This window comes from Marmota marmota, unplaced genomic scaffold (genome assembly GCF_001458135.2).
Source record: "Marmota marmota marmota unplaced genomic scaffold, marMar, whole genome shotgun sequence".
Lineage (NCBI taxonomy): Eukaryota > Metazoa > Chordata > Mammalia > Rodentia > Sciuridae > Marmota > Marmota marmota.
The window spans coordinates 41,052,951-41,071,747 of NW_026000093.1; the positions used below are offsets into that span (position 1 = coordinate 41,052,951).

General features: G+C 41.1%; 1 long non-coding RNA gene and 2 pseudogenes across 1 annotated transcript; 2 read left to right on the forward strand and 1 right to left on the reverse strand.

The window, feature by feature from the left end:
* Positions 1 to 7,543: 7,543 nt before the first annotated feature.
* Positions 7,544 to 10,467, reverse strand: LOC125610537. The gene is made up of 3 exons (XR_007340522.1): positions 9,605 to 10,467; positions 8,772 to 8,823; positions 7,544 to 7,623 (listed from the first exon to the last, which is right to left on the reverse strand). It is a non-coding gene; the product is annotated as an uncharacterized LOC125610537 (long non-coding RNA).
* Positions 10,468 to 14,010: 3,543 nt separating this feature from the next.
* On the forward strand, positions 14,011 to 15,655 carry LOC107142312 (annotated as a pseudogene).
* Positions 15,656 to 15,659: 4 nt separating this feature from the next.
* LOC107142313 lies at positions 15,660 to 16,500 on the forward strand (annotated as a pseudogene).
* The last annotated feature ends 2,297 nt before the right edge of the window (positions 16,501 to 18,797 follow it).

The following is an 18,797-nucleotide window of genomic DNA, read 5'->3' on the forward strand; positions in this document are numbered from 1 at the left end:
TAGTCTACCCAGAATGCAGGGAAAGAGGGCCTTGGCAGCAAAAGCAGGTTCTCTGGCAAAAAGAAGCAGCACTGGCAGGTGGCAGTGGGGCAGGTCTGCATGGACATGGTGAGGCCAAGGAAGTATCGGCCAAGTCCTACCAGCTGCCCTTCCCAATTGCAGGACCCACCATGCCTTCCACACCAACTTTCAGTCAGCTGAGATTTTAAGGGTATCTCCATATCAGGGTCAAGAGTCTTATCCTTAGAGAGTTGGAGCAGGAAAGAAAGAGCACAAACCAGAAAGAAAAGGAAAGAGAAGACCCATTCCTAGGGGTGTTCTATGCCATGGGGAGCCTGTAGAATCATTTCCAGCCTCCTTCCACTACTGCCAGATGGTTAGCCACCAGAGACCGTCTTCATCTTTGTCACTGTCCAGCTTTCTATTGGTTGGTGAGGCTGGGCAGTTTACATCCCTAACAGGGCAGGCAAACACACCAGCCAGGAGCTATAATCCAGGGTGAGAAAGGCCAAAAGCAGGAGTCAGGTAGAAAAAGTGCAGGCTGGCTGCCAAGAGAAATGGCACCCAGCATTGTATTCCTTAGCCACAGTTCAGGATAAAAAGGGGGCCAGACAATGCAAAGCATTTCAAAAGCCGACTCTGTCCCAGCACTGGAGAGCTGGGGCTGCTTAAGGTCTTCCCAGTGAAGTCCAGATATGTCTGGAAACAGAGAAATGGGCAGGCACAAAGTGAGAAGAGCAGGGCCCCAAATCACGAGGCATCTGAGCATGGCAGGACTGAAGTGTGGGCTGTTGGTGTCCTTGCAGCCAAATGCTCAGAGTATGCTGTCATTGCTGAACATTATAATCTATCCCTAGGTGTGATACTGAAGAGACATTGCCAGGCTCTAGTCCCTTCAACTTTATCTTTCACTTTTCCCCTCACACAAGCTCTCCATGCAGAACAAACTCACTTACATACTGATTTCTTCCTATTCCTGCCTCCATACTTTTCCCCCACCTTTGGTACTAGGGATGGGACCCAGTACACTGAGCTACATTCCAAGCCCTTTTTATTTTTTATTTTGAGATAGGGTCTCATTAAGTTGCCCAGGCTAGACTCAAAGTTACAATCTTCCTGCCTCAGCCTTCCAAGTACCTGGGATTACAGGGATGGGCCACCATGACAGGTTGCTTCCTTTGTGTGTGTGTGTGTGTGATGCTGGGGATTGAACCCAAGGCCTTGTGCATGTGAGGCAAGCACTCTACCAACTGAGCTATATCCCCAGCCCACACTTCTCCATTTTGATCTTCAAAGTTCTACACCTCTCCCACTTCATTCCCTATTCCCATGTGATCCAGCTCCCATGTGCAAGAACACACTATAACAATAACACACCACTGTCAAGAACTATGAAGGGTCTGAGATTTTTTTTTAACCTTACTTAAAAACTAAAACTTTATAACAGTGACATGGATGCTGGCAGAAGACCCAAACTCCTGAGCCAGAGACAAAGGACTTTATTACTCCTAACATGGCAAGCAGTCTAAGCATCAACATTTTGGGCACTGGCTTCCCCGGCTCCAGTTCCCAGAGAACAAAATGAAGAGAGCCAGCTGACACGTGCTTATGCAGTGGGGTTGCGTGACAGAAGAGAAATCCAATGCTTAGGGAACTTGAATCCTTTATAATGAGCAGTAATCATGTCTGTTCCTTGTTCTAGAGTGAGATCTCAGTGCTACCTTTCAAGGCTGTTCACTCCACAAACATCTTTGGAAAGAGTAGCAAATCAAAATCAGCCAGTGCCCACTCATGGGACATATAGAAACACAAGAGGCACCAGAAAATAAAAGTATAGACCTTAGAGATGAACTCACTTATGTTCAAATCCTAGATCCACTCTTACCAGCTATTTGACTTAATTCTTAATTACTCTGACCTAGTTCTCTGCTCTATAAAATAGATGTGGTAGCAGCCACCAGACAGTTTTGTAGACTGAATTAGTATTTGCATAGTGCTTAGCAGGGTTCTTGTACTCTTTAAGTGCTCTCTAAATGATTCCCATCAGTATTACTGCTAGTACTCCACTGTCCAAATTCCATCAGTCTTCAAAGCCCAGCATGGTTCATCCAGCTGCCACACCCCTCCTTACCCTGGCCTCTGCTGCCTGGGGATGACTCCTTCCCTATTGTGGAAGCTTGTAATTCCACTATAGATGTGCATGACCTGTCTTCCCATTGGATTATTCCCTTCTAGAGGGATTCTGTGTCTTTGCTCTCTATATACAGAAATCATTGACAGGGAGATTACCCAGCCCAAGGCAATGGAGAAAGTTCATTCTTGGGCAGTTAGGTCCCTCTCTGTTGCACAAAATATACATGAAAACAACAGGATAGAGGTCCTTCTGGGCAAAGTAGAGGGAGAGCAGGGCCTGCTGCCTGAGAGCTGCCAGCCCAGCTCCCCTCCATCCACATGACTCATCACCACCACTTACAGAAGGGGCTTGTCAGAAAACCCAGGAGGACTAATTCCCTTGGCAAAGGGAGAGAAATTCTGGCCACCGGGAGAAACATACTTGAAGTCAAAAAAATACTACCACCTGGAGAATTAACTTCTAGCCAACCTCTATAATGAAAAACAGACCCCCTCCAATTAAATGCCATGCCCCAGGGTGGCAGAACACATGCACCTCTAACCCAGCTATGAACAGGCCATCCAAAGTCATCTTCTGTGGGCATGTTAGTGTTTAGTAACCAGCTGACAGCTGATTAAATCCAGATGAGCACTGTGCCTTCTCTGGTCAGCAAAGAACAAACAGGACTTCCCAGCCATGCCGTCCCTGTCCCTACCCCCACCCCAGGGCCAGTCTTAGAGTTGCCACACTCAAGCTGCAGCAGGATCTAAGGCTCTGTGTCACAGGGCTCTCATTCTGTTGCAAAGAAAGCCCACACCTGGTCAGAAGCATTTCTGAGAAGAGCTGGCTCACTGTAAAATTATAACAAATCTTCACCTGCCACAACTCTTTCTTTTAAAATCAAACTACTGAAAACTGGAGGAGATATATATCATATAGATTGGGGGCCTCTGCTGCCTGGGATATGCATAGGAAGGGCTGCAGAGTTGGGGCACTCACTCCCCTCCCTTCCCCTGAGGTTCAGCAAGAGGGAAACTCCAAGTGTAACCATAGCATGTGCAACTGAGATAGCAGAAAGTCGGGGGGGGGGGCGAGGGGAGCCTGGTACCTCTCCCCACACTACCTACAAAGGAAAGGCCTTGAACAAGACCTCTTCCTTGCTTGATGGAACCAGAATAATGCCAAAGCCTGTCCTAGTGTGTGAGTAACCAAAGCAGGAGAGACCACATAGTAGCCCTTCCAACATGGAAGACTCCATGGGAAGCCTCCTCCATCCAAGGAACATGGCACCCTGAAGTCTGGAGATTCACAGTCTTCTGTTGGAGTCCCTTTACTTTTCAAAAAGATTTTCAGCAAATGCTACAACATTTGTTAAGCACCAGCTCTGGGTTTCTCAAATTGGGGTCTATAAATGCCACTGCCATGGAAACTACACCACCAACTACAGACATGGAATTCTATGACAGAATGCATGTCTTTATTGTGTAAGCCAATTTCTAATGTATCTCCCAATACTTGCAGCTGAAGATACTACTTGTAGCAATCCAATTGACATAAGGTGACATGGAATCAACATGGTGGTGTCTCAGTCAAGGTTAAAAAGTCTTTCCTTCATCTAGGAGATAATGAATACACAGAGCTGCTTTAATATTGATGGTTGCTCTTTTTTATTGAGCTATTATTCACTTTCTTTGTAATGTTATCATCCTCCATAGTTTATAAGATGAGGAAACTGAAGCATACAGAGGTTAAGTAAATTGCCCAAGATTACTCACCAATTCATGGTAGAAACAGATGTAGCCTCCCCACAGTATAAACCAGAGCCTATACTTCAACAACTGTACACTGCCTCTCAACTCCTTGGAGATAAACAAAAGCTCTGGGAAAGCAGCTTCCCAGACACAAAAGTGGGTAGGAAGAGTTCACACAAACATTTCCCAGGGGCTCATTTCCAAGGGGCTCCTATACCCCTAGAGCCTCTGCTTTAAGGGTTGGAGTCAATGTTCCACAAACAAAGTCAAATTCACTGGGTTTTACACCCTTATGTCAAGGGCACTGATGATTCAACAGATTTTTGCCCAACACAGAGAGAAAGTCCCCTGAAATTACATGCAAAAATGTATGGCTTCAGGACATTTTTCTTGGAAGAAAGTCAACAATTTTCCAAGTGACCTATTATCCAAAAATAGAGAGAGAATCAACCTCCTGAAGAAATACATCAGATGCATCTGGTTCCCACATAGATGGACCTCAGCGGCCATCAAGACCTACGCCCTCATTGTACTGAGAAGGAAAACAAGGTCAAGAAGTGAACTAGCTTGCTAAAGCCACGGATGGTTAGGAACAAGACTGGAACTGGATGTCAGGGCTCAGAGCGCTAACCTCTCCTGAGGCAGTCAGATGTATTGCCTGACTTTATACCATATGAATTTCCTCTTCTGAATTAACGAATCCAGACTGCACTGATAAGTAGTTAGATGGTCCTGCCACATGTTCCAAGGCACACTGTCCTTCCTCTTTCATGCTGTAGTGTTTTCACCTATTTTATTGTCCTATCCTCCAAGTGCACCCTCTTCAACACTCCATCAGGATAGACCTTGCCATCGTCTCCCAGGCCCTACTCTGGTGGGCTCATAATAAATACAGTCAACTCTCCACATCCACAGGTTTGGATCCACATTCATGGCTCCAACCAACTGTAGATTAGAAAAAAAATGTATTTTAATTTGTAAATTTGTATAAGAAAATCTTTCTGGAATTTTGATTAGGATTGTGTTGAATTCATAGATCAGTTTATGGAGATTAACTTTCTGACAATATTTAATTTTCTAATTCATTAACACAGGGTCTCTCTCTCCCTATTTATTTATGTCTTTGAGTTCTTTCATTAGTGCTTTGTAGCTTTCAGTAACTCTTGCACATATTTTGTTAGATTTAATTTTATTAAGAATCCCTTGTTCATGATGCCCTCTTTCACCACTTCTATTTAATATTCTTCTATTTTTTGTAGTTCTTGAAATGCTGGCCAGAGCAATTAGACAGACAAAAGAAATTAAAGGGATATGGATAGGAAAAAAAGAACTCAAAGTAGTATTATTTGCTGATGATATGATTTTATACCTAGAAGACTCAAAAAATTCCACCAAAAAACTTCTAGAACTAGTAAATGAATTTAGCAAAGTAGCAGGATACAAAATCAACACCCATAAACCAAAGGCATTTCTGTATATCAGTGACAAATCCTCTGAAAGGGAAATGAGGAAAATTACCCCATTTACAATAGCCTAAAAAAAAAAATACTTGGGAATCAATTTAATGAAAGAGATGAAAGACCTCTACAACAAAAACTACAGAATGCTAAAGAAAAAAATCAAAGAATTCTTAGAAGATGGAAAGACCTACCTTGTTCTTGGATAGGCAGAATTAATATTGTAAAAATGACCATACTACCAAAATCACCATACAGATTTTTTTTAAAAGAGAGAGAGAGAGAGAATTTTAATATTTATTTTTTAGTTTTTTGGCGGACACAACATCTTTGTTTGTATGTGGTGCTGAGGATTGAACCCGGGCTGCACGCATGCCAGGCGAGCGCACTACCGCTTCAGCCACATCCCCAGCCCAACACCATATAGATTTAATGCAATTCCAATCAAAATCCCAATGGCATTCCTCATAGAAATAGAAAAGGCAGAAATAGCACACCTCAAACCTAGGTTTTATTGGGGAGAAGCCATTCAAATGAGGCAATGGGTAGGGTTACAATAAACAGGTGGGTATAATCAAACCCCATCGGGTGACATCCCCTTCTGAAGCTGCACCTCTCTTATCCTAGTGGAGGTAAAGTCCAATTGCATTGCAATGTTCAGTACCTCTTTACTCAGGACTTAAAGGGTGTACATAGCTCCTATCCAGAATGGCTCCTGATATTAGACAAAGGAGTCAAAAACATACATTGGAGAAAAGATAGCCTCTTCAACAAAAGATACTGGGAAAACTGGACATCCACATGTAACAAAATGAAATTAAGCCCCTATCTCTCACCATGCTCAAAACTCAATTCAAAGTGGATCTAGGACCTAGGAATTAAACCAGAGACACTGTGCCTAATAGAAGAAAAAGTAGGCCTAAATCTCCATTATGTTGGATTAGGCCCTCCCTGACTTCCTTAGTAAGACTCCTATAGTGCAAGAATTAAAATCAAGAATCAATAAATGGGATGGGCTCAAACTAAAAAGCTTCTTCTCAGCAAAAGAAACAATCAGTGAGGTGAACAGAGAGCCTACATTTTGGAAGGAAAGTTTTACCACTCCAACATCATATAGAGCACTAATCTCTAGGATATATAAAGAACTAAAAAATCTTAATATGAAAAAAACAAATAACCCAATCAATAAATGGCAAAGAACTGAACAGACACTTCTCCAAAGATGATATACAATCAATCAACAAATATATGAAAAAACTGTTCAACATCTCTAGCAATCAGAGAAATGCAAATCAAGACTACTCTATCTCACTCCAGTCAGAATGACAGCTATTAAGAATACAAACAACAATAAGTGTTGGCGAGGATGTGCGGGGAAAGGCACACTCTTACATTGCTGGGTGAGACGCAAATTGGTGCAGCCAATATGGAAAGCAGTATGGAGATTCCTTGAAAAACTGGGAATGGAACAACCATTTGACCCAGCTATCCCACTCCTCGGTCTATACCCAAAGGACTTAAAAACAGCATAGTACAGGGACACAGCCACATCAATGTTTGTAACAGCACAGTTCACAATAGCTAAACTGTGGAAGCAACATAGATGCCCATCAGTAGATGAATAGATAAAGAAAATGTGGTATATATACACAATAGAATATTACTCAGCAATAAAAGAAAATAAAATCATGATATTTGCAGGTAAATATATGGAGTTAGAGAATATAATGCTAAGTGAAGTTAGCCAATCCCAAAAAATCAAATGCCAAATGTTTTCTCTGATATAAAGTTGTTGATTCATGATAGGGTTGAGGGGGCAGCATTGGAGGATTAGATAAACTCTAAATAGGGCAAAGGGGTGGGAGGGGAAGGGAGAGGGCATGAGGATAGGAAGACAGTGGAATGAGATGGACATATATCCTAAGTACATGTATGAAGACATGAACGGTGTGACTCTACTTTGTGTACAATCAGAGATACGAAAAATTGTGCTTTATATGTGTAATATGAATTGTAATGCATTCTGCTGTCATATATAACAAATTAGAATAAATAAAAATTTAAAAAATATGATTTTAAAAATGCAATGGAAAAAAAGAATCCCATGTTCATTGTAAATGATGCTGTTATTTTAATTATAATGTTTACTTATTCATTGCTAATATATAGAAACGTAACTAATTTTTGTATATTAATCTTAATCTCAAATTTACTAAACTCACTCACTTTGTGTCTTCTTTGGGATTTTATCAGTGAACAATTATGGCAACTGTAAATAAAGACCCTTTTACTTCTTCCTTCCCTAAAAAGAAAAAAAGAGGAAGAGAAAGAAAAAAATATATTGAACATATATAGACCTTTTTCTTGTCATTATCCCCTAGACAATACAGTAAAACAACAATAGCATTTACAATGTGTTAGGTATATAAGTAATGTAGAGATAATTTAAAATATGGGCAGATATGCAAGGTCATATGCAAATATTATGCCTTTTTTTTTATAAGGGACTTGAGCATTTGCCTATTTTGGTATTCGCCAGGGTCCTGGAACCAATCCCTCCATGGATACTGAGGGACTTCTATATTTACTGTTTAAAAAAAAAATGAATGAATGGATGGATGGATGGCTAGACGGATGGATGACTAACATCTCCTTAAAGAATGGCCCTTATGCTGGGCGCAGTGTAGTGCACCTATAATCCCAGCAACTCAGGAGACTAAGGCAGGAGGATGGAGAGTTCAAAGCCAGCCTTAGCAGATTAGTGAGGTGTTAACAACTCAGCAAGACTCTATCTCTAAATAAAATATAAAAAAGGACTGGGGATGTGGCTCAGTGGTTAAGCATCCCTGGATTCAGTCCCCAGTACAAAAAAAAAAAAGTCCTTATAAGCCTACACGAGTTATGGTGTAACCTTAGCCACTTTCCTCAGTACCAGCTGAAGTAAGGCTCATAGAGGAAAGGGGACTGAGGAGGAGGAGGAAATGCATAATATGGACAGTGTGTGTATGGAAATCTAGTGCATCTGGCTCAGATAGGAAGTGAAGGGACAACTGAGATCCCCACACAAGCTGTGCGGCCCAGGCCAGCCTCCCTATGGACCTGCAGGTGTGTTCCAACCGTGAATTTCACTGTCTGTGCCGTCCTCCTTCTCAAGCACAACTTCTGAGGCTTTAATTTTCTCTCGGCCTGCAGGGAGCATGCCAAGAACTTCCTGTAGTTCATGAGTCATGATCTCCTGGCCCTGAGCACAGAACATCTCCTGAGGGAAGCCAGGGCTGTGGGGGCCCCAAACTCTGAGGGAAGCTCTGCCAGAGGATACACTGACGGAGAAGCAGTACCCAGGAAAGGTCCTGCGAAGGTGCTGGGATAAAGTGTTTAGGGTGCCATGGAAATCTCAGTGGGTGGCCAGGCCTGAAAGAACTCAGAGCATACAGAATACTAGGCACTGACCTGGACTCGGGCAGCCTGACGTAGGTTCTTGGGAGTCCAGGCTTGACGGTTGCTGAGGGAACCAAAGAGAAAAGCCTATGTGAGATTGTTCTACAAGCAGAAAAGCCCTGTTACCACCAGTTGCTGTAGCTAAACAGAAATTCAACGTCAAACGTACAAGACATAATATTCCCTGCCTCTCCTTTCTATGCCTTCTGAATTCTGATTTCTAGGAGGGGTTAAAAAGGAGGGAGCACTCACTAAGTCTCCATTGCAGATTTGAACACAGCCAAATCTGCCGTAGAGCAGGACACGCTTCCAAGACCACAAAGAGCCCTGCAAGCCCAGAGAGAAGAGCAAACCAAATTTGGCCTTTGCAAATGCAGAAACGGCAGCCTATTCCTTCTGCACACACCTTGAAGCATGCCTACCTTTTGTAATCTTACTTGAGACCATCAACAAATATTTATGAAGCCCCTGATGTGCCGCAGGACTGTGTTCAACATGTGACTTCCAGAAGCTATCCAGAATCCTTTTCTCCCTGAAAGCACTAATGTGTCACCTGGCTGCTTCCAACACCATATGTTAATATTCGTGTCACTCCTCTATCTCAAATGACAGCTGCCAGAGAGACAGGTGTGTCTGGGGATTTATTTCCATTTCAAATGTTATTGTTTTCCTAGCTTCTGCTATCATTTTTTTTTGCTCTTGGCTATGTATAGAATCTATTTTATTTTTCTTCTTCCCCTTTGTTTCTCATAGAAGCGGGACACACACACACACACACACATACACACACACACACGCAGAGAAAGAGAAAGAGAGAGAGAGAGAGAAAGCGCTAAATTACTTACAATAATTGCAAGACACCTCACCTCTGAGGACCTTAGTTTCCACACCTGGAAAATAAAAGTACTGAAGAAGACAAGCTGCAAAAAACCTTTTGAATCTTCTTCTGGGACCTGGGGTTCTGGGTAGCCAGATCTTCACTTTTAAATAAGGAAAGTAAGGGAGAAGCACCCAGGTCATGGACAAAGCAGAGATCAGAGTTTAAAAAAAAAAAAAAACTGTTGAATTGCCAAGTTGCTCTGCTCATGCCCAGCATGTAATAGACAGCCTGGATTATAAGAACCACTATGAACAGACTCTGTGTCCAGAACAAGAGCCAAACTGTTAGATTGAGGTGAATGGAAATTATTAAGTGTTCAAAGTTTCCTTAAATAATTATTTTGTTACTGGGTACTAATCAAAAAGGTTGACTCTAGACTGGCTTTGGGGACAAGAGTTGTGATAGTTTGGGAGTTGAATGTCCTGTGATTGCCCATGTGTTAAAGACTTGGTCCTCAGGGTGGTGCTATTGGGAGGTAGTAGAACCTTTAAGAGGTGGAAGGTCTTTAAGTCATTGGGGTCGTGCCCTTGAAAGAGAAAGAGAGACCTGATCTTTTCCTCCCCATCTCTTGCTGCCTCGCCACAGGCTCAAAGCAATGGGACCAGTTGACCCTGGGCTGGAATCTCCAAAACTGCGAGCCAAAAATAAGGCTTTTATCTTTTTAAGTTAATTATCTTTTAACTGAAGGTAATTAAGTTTGATTCTAGTGATGAAAAGCTTACTAAAACAGGGATGGCAGGAGATAAGGAAGATCAGGCAAGAAGAGGAATAGGTTTTATCCCTCTTTAGTTTGGACATGGGCCAGCCTGTATTGATGCCTGACCCCTTGGACATCTCTTCAAATGGCAAGCTGTGGTTGCTCAGAACACAACCCACCTCCAATGCCTGTGGATCAGGATAGAAAAAAATAAAAATTAGACAAAGCCTTCTCCACCCTCACAAATTCTTGGGAAGCCACTCAGAAATGGATAAAAACACATAGATATGGGGGCGGGGGGAATGACAGAGAGAGATTAAGTCAATGTGTATTAAAAGGGCAAGGAACTCCTGAACCAAAGAAAAATCACACCTCCCTAAAGGAGGTAGCAGAAGACAAGGCAGCCAGTACAAGCTAGAGCTTGAGGGAGAAGGCAGGGGAGAGCAGAGACAGGAGGGAGGCCCAGAGGAAGAGACAGTTGATGGACTGAGTGTAATTTGGAGGAGATGTGGCACTCAAAGAGGATTGTTAGTTTGATATATATGAATCATGCTGTGTAATGCCCCCCTTCTGTGTCTCATGTAGGAATTTTAAGACTGTAACAAGATTAAAATCCCTTAACAAGGTTTTCTTGAAGTTGGAAACATGTTTTTTTGACTGCTACCCCTTGCTAAGACAGACACAAAGTCTCATCCTGGTTGCATTCTGGTGAGAGCACTTCGTGCCTGAGTTGATCTCAACCTGTTATCCACTGGGTTTATGAAGAGTGTGCATCAGAAGAAGGGCCTTAGGTTTGAAGTAAAACCATACTGATTTCAATCATAGTTGCATGCAGTAGTTTAGCCTCTGTTTCCTCAATTTGAAAAGAAGACAATAATTTCTAAACTAATATAGCATATGTATGGTAGTCCTCAACAAGGAGACCCTTGAACCACCCTGAAAAACTTTCCCAAAGACCTTATGCCCATAAGAATGAAGAAAGTACTGAAAGTGGATGAATCTGAAAAAATCATGATAAATGAAAGAAATCAAACCCAAACACCATAGGTGGTATGATTATAATTATAAGAACAGTCAAGAGAAGACAAATCTATGGAGATAGATCATTGGTTGGAAATGAGGAATGATGGCAAACAAGCACGAGGGGTGGTTGGGTGGTAGAAATTATTTAAAGGAAGATTGCAGTGATGGTTGCACAACTAATACTAATAATCATTGAATTATACACTTTAAAGGGTAAATTTTATGGTATATAAATTATACCTCTATAAAACTAAAAAATAAATATGCTCCTCATTAACTCAATTTGATAGTGTTGGTGGGGGAAAAGGAGAATTTGTTACCTGAAAGAATTTTCTCCAGTTAGTTCTTTTACATACCCTCCCTGCCCACACATAAGTATGAATACAAACCCTTGCTCCACAAAGAGTGGTCAACAGCCAGCAACATCAGCCATCCTCCGGGAGCTTGCTGGGAAGTCAGACTCTGAGGCCCCACCACAGAACTAATTTGTGGTTTCAAGTTGACGAGCACATTCAAGTTTAAGAAGCACTGCTCTAGAACATTCATCAAACAATGAGAACCATGCCCTCCCAAAGTCTGTTCTCTGGTCATGTCATCGTCTTTTATGAATACGACATTTGATAGGCATCCTTTTCCAGAGAACATTCTTGTTTTCCTGAAACCAAGTATTTGGGGAAAAAAACCCAAATAGCTTCTTTTCAAATTAAAGTCCTTCGTTATTTGTTATAAACAACACTAATCAGTGTTGCCTGCCTGCCACAAAGACTGGACCAGATGTTTCCATGAGGCTGCATCCAAGAGTAAAATACCAGACATCCAAAGACTGCAGCCCTCACCTCCCTTTCTGGATGGTCATGGGAGAATCCAAATGACCATTTGCTGTAGCTTAGAGGCCTCCCCACAATCTGTCGTGCTGGGAAGCTGTCCCCACTGATATTTCTCTCTCTAATCCCATGTAGCGCAAATATCAGATGGTTAGCACTTAACACACTGGAAAACAACCTAAAGATGAGCAATTTTATGAGCATCCATATTTTGATGCTGCAAAGCAATTAAGACAGAAGGGACCTGATTTCTAATTGGTCTGGTTCTGGCCTGGAGAATAAAGCAAAAATTGTGTTTTTAACTGCTTTGAGGACCTATTAACTGCAGAACCTAAAGACTTTCCTTCCCCCAAAAGATACTGGCACTGAACATTGACCTCAGGTACCTAGGTCAATGTTGGCAATTTTTACTCTAAAACATGGGAAACATCATTTCAGTTATGTTAGAGATTTTTATTATCTCTAAACCAAAGTGTTTGGGAAACATGCTCTTTTAGCATAATTTTATCTTATTAAGCAAGGTGCTTATTTTTATTATCATTATTAATGTATATTAATTGTATGAATTAATGGGTTTGACTATGACATATACTCATATATCATGCTCTGATCATATCCACACTCTCTATTTCCCTCCTTTTCCCTCTCCTTTCTCTTACTCCCTCCATCCCAGTTCCTTTCCCTTCCCTAATAACCCCTCTTCTACTTTCAGGACATCATTTTGGGGTTTTGGGGGTTTTGTTTTTGATTTTTAGTTTCCACATATGAGAGAAAACATATGATACTTGTCTAACTTATTTTGCTTCACATGCTGACCTCCAAATCTATTTTCCTACAAATGACATGACTTTATTTTTCTTTATAGCTGAATAAAACTCTGTTGTGTCTATATATCACATTTTCCATTTTCTTTATCCATTCATCTATTGACTGACACTGAGGCTAATTCCGTAATTTGGGTATTGTGAATAGTGCCACAATGAACATAGGTATGCAGAGAACTATTTTGTATGCTGACTTCATTTCCTTTGGGTATATACCCAGGAGTAGTATAGCTAGATCATATGATAGCTCTATATTTTTAGTTTCTTAAGAAACTTCCACATACTGTTTTCCATAATGATTATACCAATTTACATTCCCATCAGCAGTGCCTAAGTGTTCCTTCCTCTCCAAATTCTCCCCAACATTTGTTATTCTTTGGGATTTTTTCTAATTATGTCTTGTTTTTGTTGGTTTTGATAACAGCCATTCTGTCTAGGCTGAGTTGGAGTATCAATGAAGTTTTTGATTTGCATTTCCCTGATGGCTAAAAATGTTGAGTATTTCTTCATATTTGTATTGGTCATTTGTACTTCTTTTGAGAAATATCTGTTCAGGTCTTTTGTCTGTTTGTTGATTGGGTTACTGGTTCTTCTGTTAAGTTTTTTGACTTTTCTATATATCCTGGATATCAATCCTCTGTCAGACAAATAGCTAGCAAGAATTTTCTCCTATCCTGTAGATGGACTCTTCACTCCATGATTGTTTCCTTTGCTCTGCAGAAGCTTTTCAATTTGATGTAATCCCATTTGTCAATTCTTCCATTTATTTCCAGGGGTATTCGAGGCCTGTCGAGGAAATCACTGCCTGGTGCCAATATCTTGAAGGGGTTCCTCCGTTTCCTCTAGTAGGTTCAAAGTTTCAAGTCTTATATTAAGAATTTTGATCCAAGTCACAGAGCTGCCTATGAGGACTCAGCAACCTCCTGATGAACTCCCTTCTCACTCCTTCTTCCACAACTGCCTTCCATAGGCCATTTCCGCCCAAGCAAAGGAATCGTATGGTATGTCCACTATCCAGGACCTCCACTCTTTCTACCTCTTTACTGATTCAAGTAAGGGTGGTAACCTGCTTCCTGCTGATACTGAGGATTGTATACATATAAGAAATCAACAGAGAAACGTCAGGAAGACCCCCTACTACTATCCAAGGGATTGCTGATGATACCATAAAAAAGAAACTAGTGAAGGCGTTTAAGAAGAAATTTGCCTGCAATGGTAGAATAATTAAGCATCCAGAATATTGAGAAGCAATTCAGCTACTGGGTGATCAGCACAAAAACACAAGCCAGTTCTTGGTAAAGACTGGACTGACTCCAGATGATCAGTTGAAGGTTTGTGGGGTTTAAATGCTCATGGCTCACTGAAATTGTGAGAATTTCCTGTTATTATTCCAATTGCTTAGAATAACATTTTCTAACCTTTTACTTGCAGTCTGTGTATGTCTTTGCTGATAAGGTGAGTTTCCTGCAGGCAACAAACAGTTGGGTCTTGTTTTTTAATCCAATCAGCTAGACTGCATCTTTTAATTTGATAATTAAGAACATCATAGTCAGAATTTTTATTTAAAGACATGAACTAGTACCTGTCATTTTGTTGTTTTTCTTCTGATTGCTTTGAATAATCTATGTTCACTTGTTTCTCCTTTATTCATCTTAAAGTTTTGATGGTTTACTGGATTAATAATGCTTGGATCCAGTTAAAGAATTTATAGAAAAAGGAAGGAAGACAGAAAGAAAGAATAATATAAGAAAGAAAAAATGGGTCAAAAATTCCTCCTACCTGAGATACTTGGGTCTTCTAATTTGGGAGTCTTCCAGGCATAGTAGGAAGACAATGGGTCACAACAGAAGCTGGTTGTGATTCCTCTCAACTTCGACCAAATGGATCCAGATGGTATGTAGGCACACCCTCTCCCATGTGTCTCACCAGGCAGATTAAGATAATATTGGCAACAGAACAACTGTATTCACTCCTGACATCTTTTGTATGCACACTCAGGAGCCTGTTAAAAGTCAGAGGCACTGAGAATCTTAGTGTGTGGACTGAGCTTCAGGAGTCTATGGACCGGCCAGGTGGGTACACACTTGCCCCAGAAGCCCTCAGTCTGTGAGCCGGGTGAATGGCAAACATCAAAGTCAGGAGTATCCTGGAATGCATTTGTCAGTGGGGTAAGCAATCACACTGCTAAGCTCTGCACTGGATAACAGGGACACAGGCAGGGTCAGGGTGTAGGGGTAAGCTAAATGATTTGCCAGTTTCCTTTTTTTTTTTTTAATTTTTGATTTGCCAGGTTCAGTCTAAGTGCTGTTAGACCTGCCCCCATCCCCACTAAACCTCATATGATTGGTCTTGCTCTTTATCACAGAAGTCTGGGTCACAGACCCCTGAGCCCTCCAATCCCCTTCCAATCACAGCCCACATTCCCCACTTCTCTAACCCCTCTGCAGAGTTGTGACAGACACTTTCTCTATCCACTACTATCTCAACCATTTCATGTGGCTCTCTTCCCTCAGTCACTGCAGTGGGGTGTCCCTAGGGAGTTTTAATTGATTGTTCTGTTTTCTGATTCCTAGGGCAGTTTAGTCCCTAACAGAAGACCCTTCTCAAGATGGCTCCTGGTTATAGCACCCTTAGAGTCTGCTGAGTGATATAATGAATCCCATCTCTAAAACTAGTTTGTTATGCAGGAGGAGCACCTCTCTAAGTAGCACCTTGGCAGTAGGCAAGAATAAGCACCTTATAAAAGGTGGCAAGAAGGAAGCCAAGCAGAAAATTTTCTAAGAACGTTTGGTATAATGTGAAAGCACTAGCTATTTTCAATATGAGAAATCCTGGGAAAACATTAGCCACAAGAACTCAAGGAATCCAAATTGCATCTGATGGCCTCAAGGGTCATGTGTTTGAAGTAAGTCTTGCTGATCTGCAGAATAATTAAATTGCATGTAGAAAATTCAAGCTAATTACTGAGGATGTTCAGGGCAAAACTGCCTAACTTCCAATGCATGGATCTTACCAGTGACAAAATGAGTTTCATGGTCAAAAGAGTGGCAGACCGTGATTGAAGCTCAAGTTGATGTCAAGACTATGGATGGCTATTTTCTGCATCTGTTCTTTGTTGGTTTTACTTTTTAAAATGCAACAATCAAATGCAGAAGCCCTCTCACACTCAGCACCAACTGGTCTGCCTAATCCAGAAGGAGATAACAGAAATCATGACCCCAGAAGTACCAAACTGACTTGAAAGAAGTGATCAATAAATTGATTCAGACAGCATTGAGAAAGATATAGAAAAGGTTCACCAGTCTATTTATCCTCTTTATGATGTCTTTGTTAGAAAAGTAAAAATACTGAAGAAGCCCAGGGTGGAAATGGGAAAACTCATGGAGCTTCTTGGTAAAGATAGTGGTTCTAGAAAAGCTACTACGGATAAGATGACAAGCACTAAGTTGAACACATTGATGGACATGAACCATCAGTCCAAGAATCTATGTAAGGGCTGGAGATGTGGCTCAAGCGGTAGCGCGCTTGCCTGGCATGCGTGCGGCCCGGGTTCGATCCTCAGCACCACATACAAACAAAGATGTTGTGTCCGCCAAATACTAAAAAATAAATATTAAAAAAAAAATTCTTTCTCTCTCTTCCTCTCTCTCACTCTCTCTTTAAAAAAAAGAATCTATTTAAAATTTAGAATTTTAATAGTGACAAATAAAAAGTCTTATTTATGGGGAGGGAAAGCTTGTAAGAACAATGGGTTTGCCTCACAGTTAGGTCTGCCAGTTTGCTGTTGTCATTGAGGTTTTCTGCCATCTCCCACTTACCTTATGCTTGCAGAGTCAGTTCCCTACCATGGTTCACTACTCCACCATGAATAGGGTAGCAGGGACTGAAGTTTCAAACACTTTGTATTTTTCTCTGATTTATCTTTCTCCTTCTCCATGCTGATATGGTTTCCTGTCACTTCTTTGTTGGTTCCAGAGTCTCTTCTTTCTCTAGGAGGAATACAACTTCCCCATTTGTTGCCCTGACTCTTCTCACTTACAAAGTTACATGATGGGTACTTCTATTCTGCCATCTTCCCACTAGACAAGGTATTTAAAGGGTTCTATCCTCTGTCACTCAAGGTGACTATCCAGCCCAGGGTCTACTCACCATTCTTGGATCCCCTGGATATCTTCATTTTTATTTTTCCTCATAAATACTGCCTCTAAAAGAACAGCAGGAAAAAAGGAAAGATTGATAAAGGTAGACCAGTTGGCTCTGTTCCTTTGGAGGTCTGGGGACAATGATTAGCAAAATTTTCATCTTTATATGATGTTCCTTCTATCACAGAAGTTGAACTCATACGGGGATTTGAAGATGGCAGATAAATTTTGAGCCACGTTAAAATAAAATCAAACAGTCTAAAAATCACTACAAAAGAATATTCATCCACTCTTTCCAACAGTGTAAAGGATTTTCCAAACTCTGCAAAAAATGTGAAAAAAATTTTCATGTTACTTTACTTATGGTCAGTGTGGGAGGAGGGAGAATGGATCTCAGACCAAAGATTCCAGAATCACAACCTAGAAAGGGGAAAAAAATGAAGAAAAGGATCTGGAGCTGGAACAGGCTGGGCAGCTGACAGTCTGTGGATACCAGATGAGTTTGCTTCAACTACAGCAGCTGGGAGCAGCCCAATGATTTAAGGGCCTTGTGATGTCTTCCATACACAAAGAACGTGGTGTGCTTCTCATGCCCTGATTTTACTTCCCAAGATATGAAAAATACACACTTTGAACTACAACGTTGAATGAATGAGATCTTGATATAAACATGTTTATATCAACATGCTATTTATTTTTAAAAATTGCCTGTGAATTTTTAAGCTTCAAAACTTGTGGTGAGGAAAAGATGCAGTAATAACTTCATCTTGAATTTAATTTTTTATTGATTCAGTCAATGAATAGACTGGATTACCATTATCAGCTATTAGAGCTATTAACAAGTTATTATGAACAGCCATACTAACCCTATCAGAATCCATCCCAGAGATCTCAACAATTACCAAAAAGAGAAGAATAACTATCCACACTAGAGAAGCATTAGGTGATTAAAAAAAAAAAATGTTTGCACACAAATGAGGGCTGGGAATATAGCTCAGTTGGTAGAATGCTTGTCTGTATGCACAAAGCCCTGGGTCCAATCCCCAGCACCACAAGAAGAAAAAAAAAAACATAAATGATCAAAACATACGTTTCAGGAGATTTAGATGAATTTCAGGCTTATCTTTCTGTATAAAGTTCGTTACCTAATAGTCTGCCAACTAGGACACTAAAGAAAGACAACATCTTGATAATTTATTTCCACACTACAATTTCTCCAAGGTTAAGTGGGCTTGGTGGCTCACAGTGCAGCAGAAAATGCTGTGGGGAAACATTTGCTGTGTTCTCCCTGCTGAAGGAGTGCATTGATTGGTGACTAAGCTGTTTGTATTGGAAGCGTTATCACTCACTTTGCCATTGAAATCACCCTGTTGGGAAGGTAAAGGTCAGAAGCTTGTGGGTCCTTCCAACTCAGCCCAGAGACAGGGTTCAAGCTACAGCTGATCCACACCAGACACACAGGGAACAGTCTCCATAACCAGACACAATGTCGGGAGGAGGGCTCAGAAGCATCACTTGGCAACTGATGGAGCCATTTGGCAGGTCATGAGAGTCTCCTCTGAAAAACTCAAAAAAGACTTGAAGTGTTTACCATATTGTATTTGGGGGAGAGATAATAAATTAAATGTCAGTATGATGGAGTAAGAAA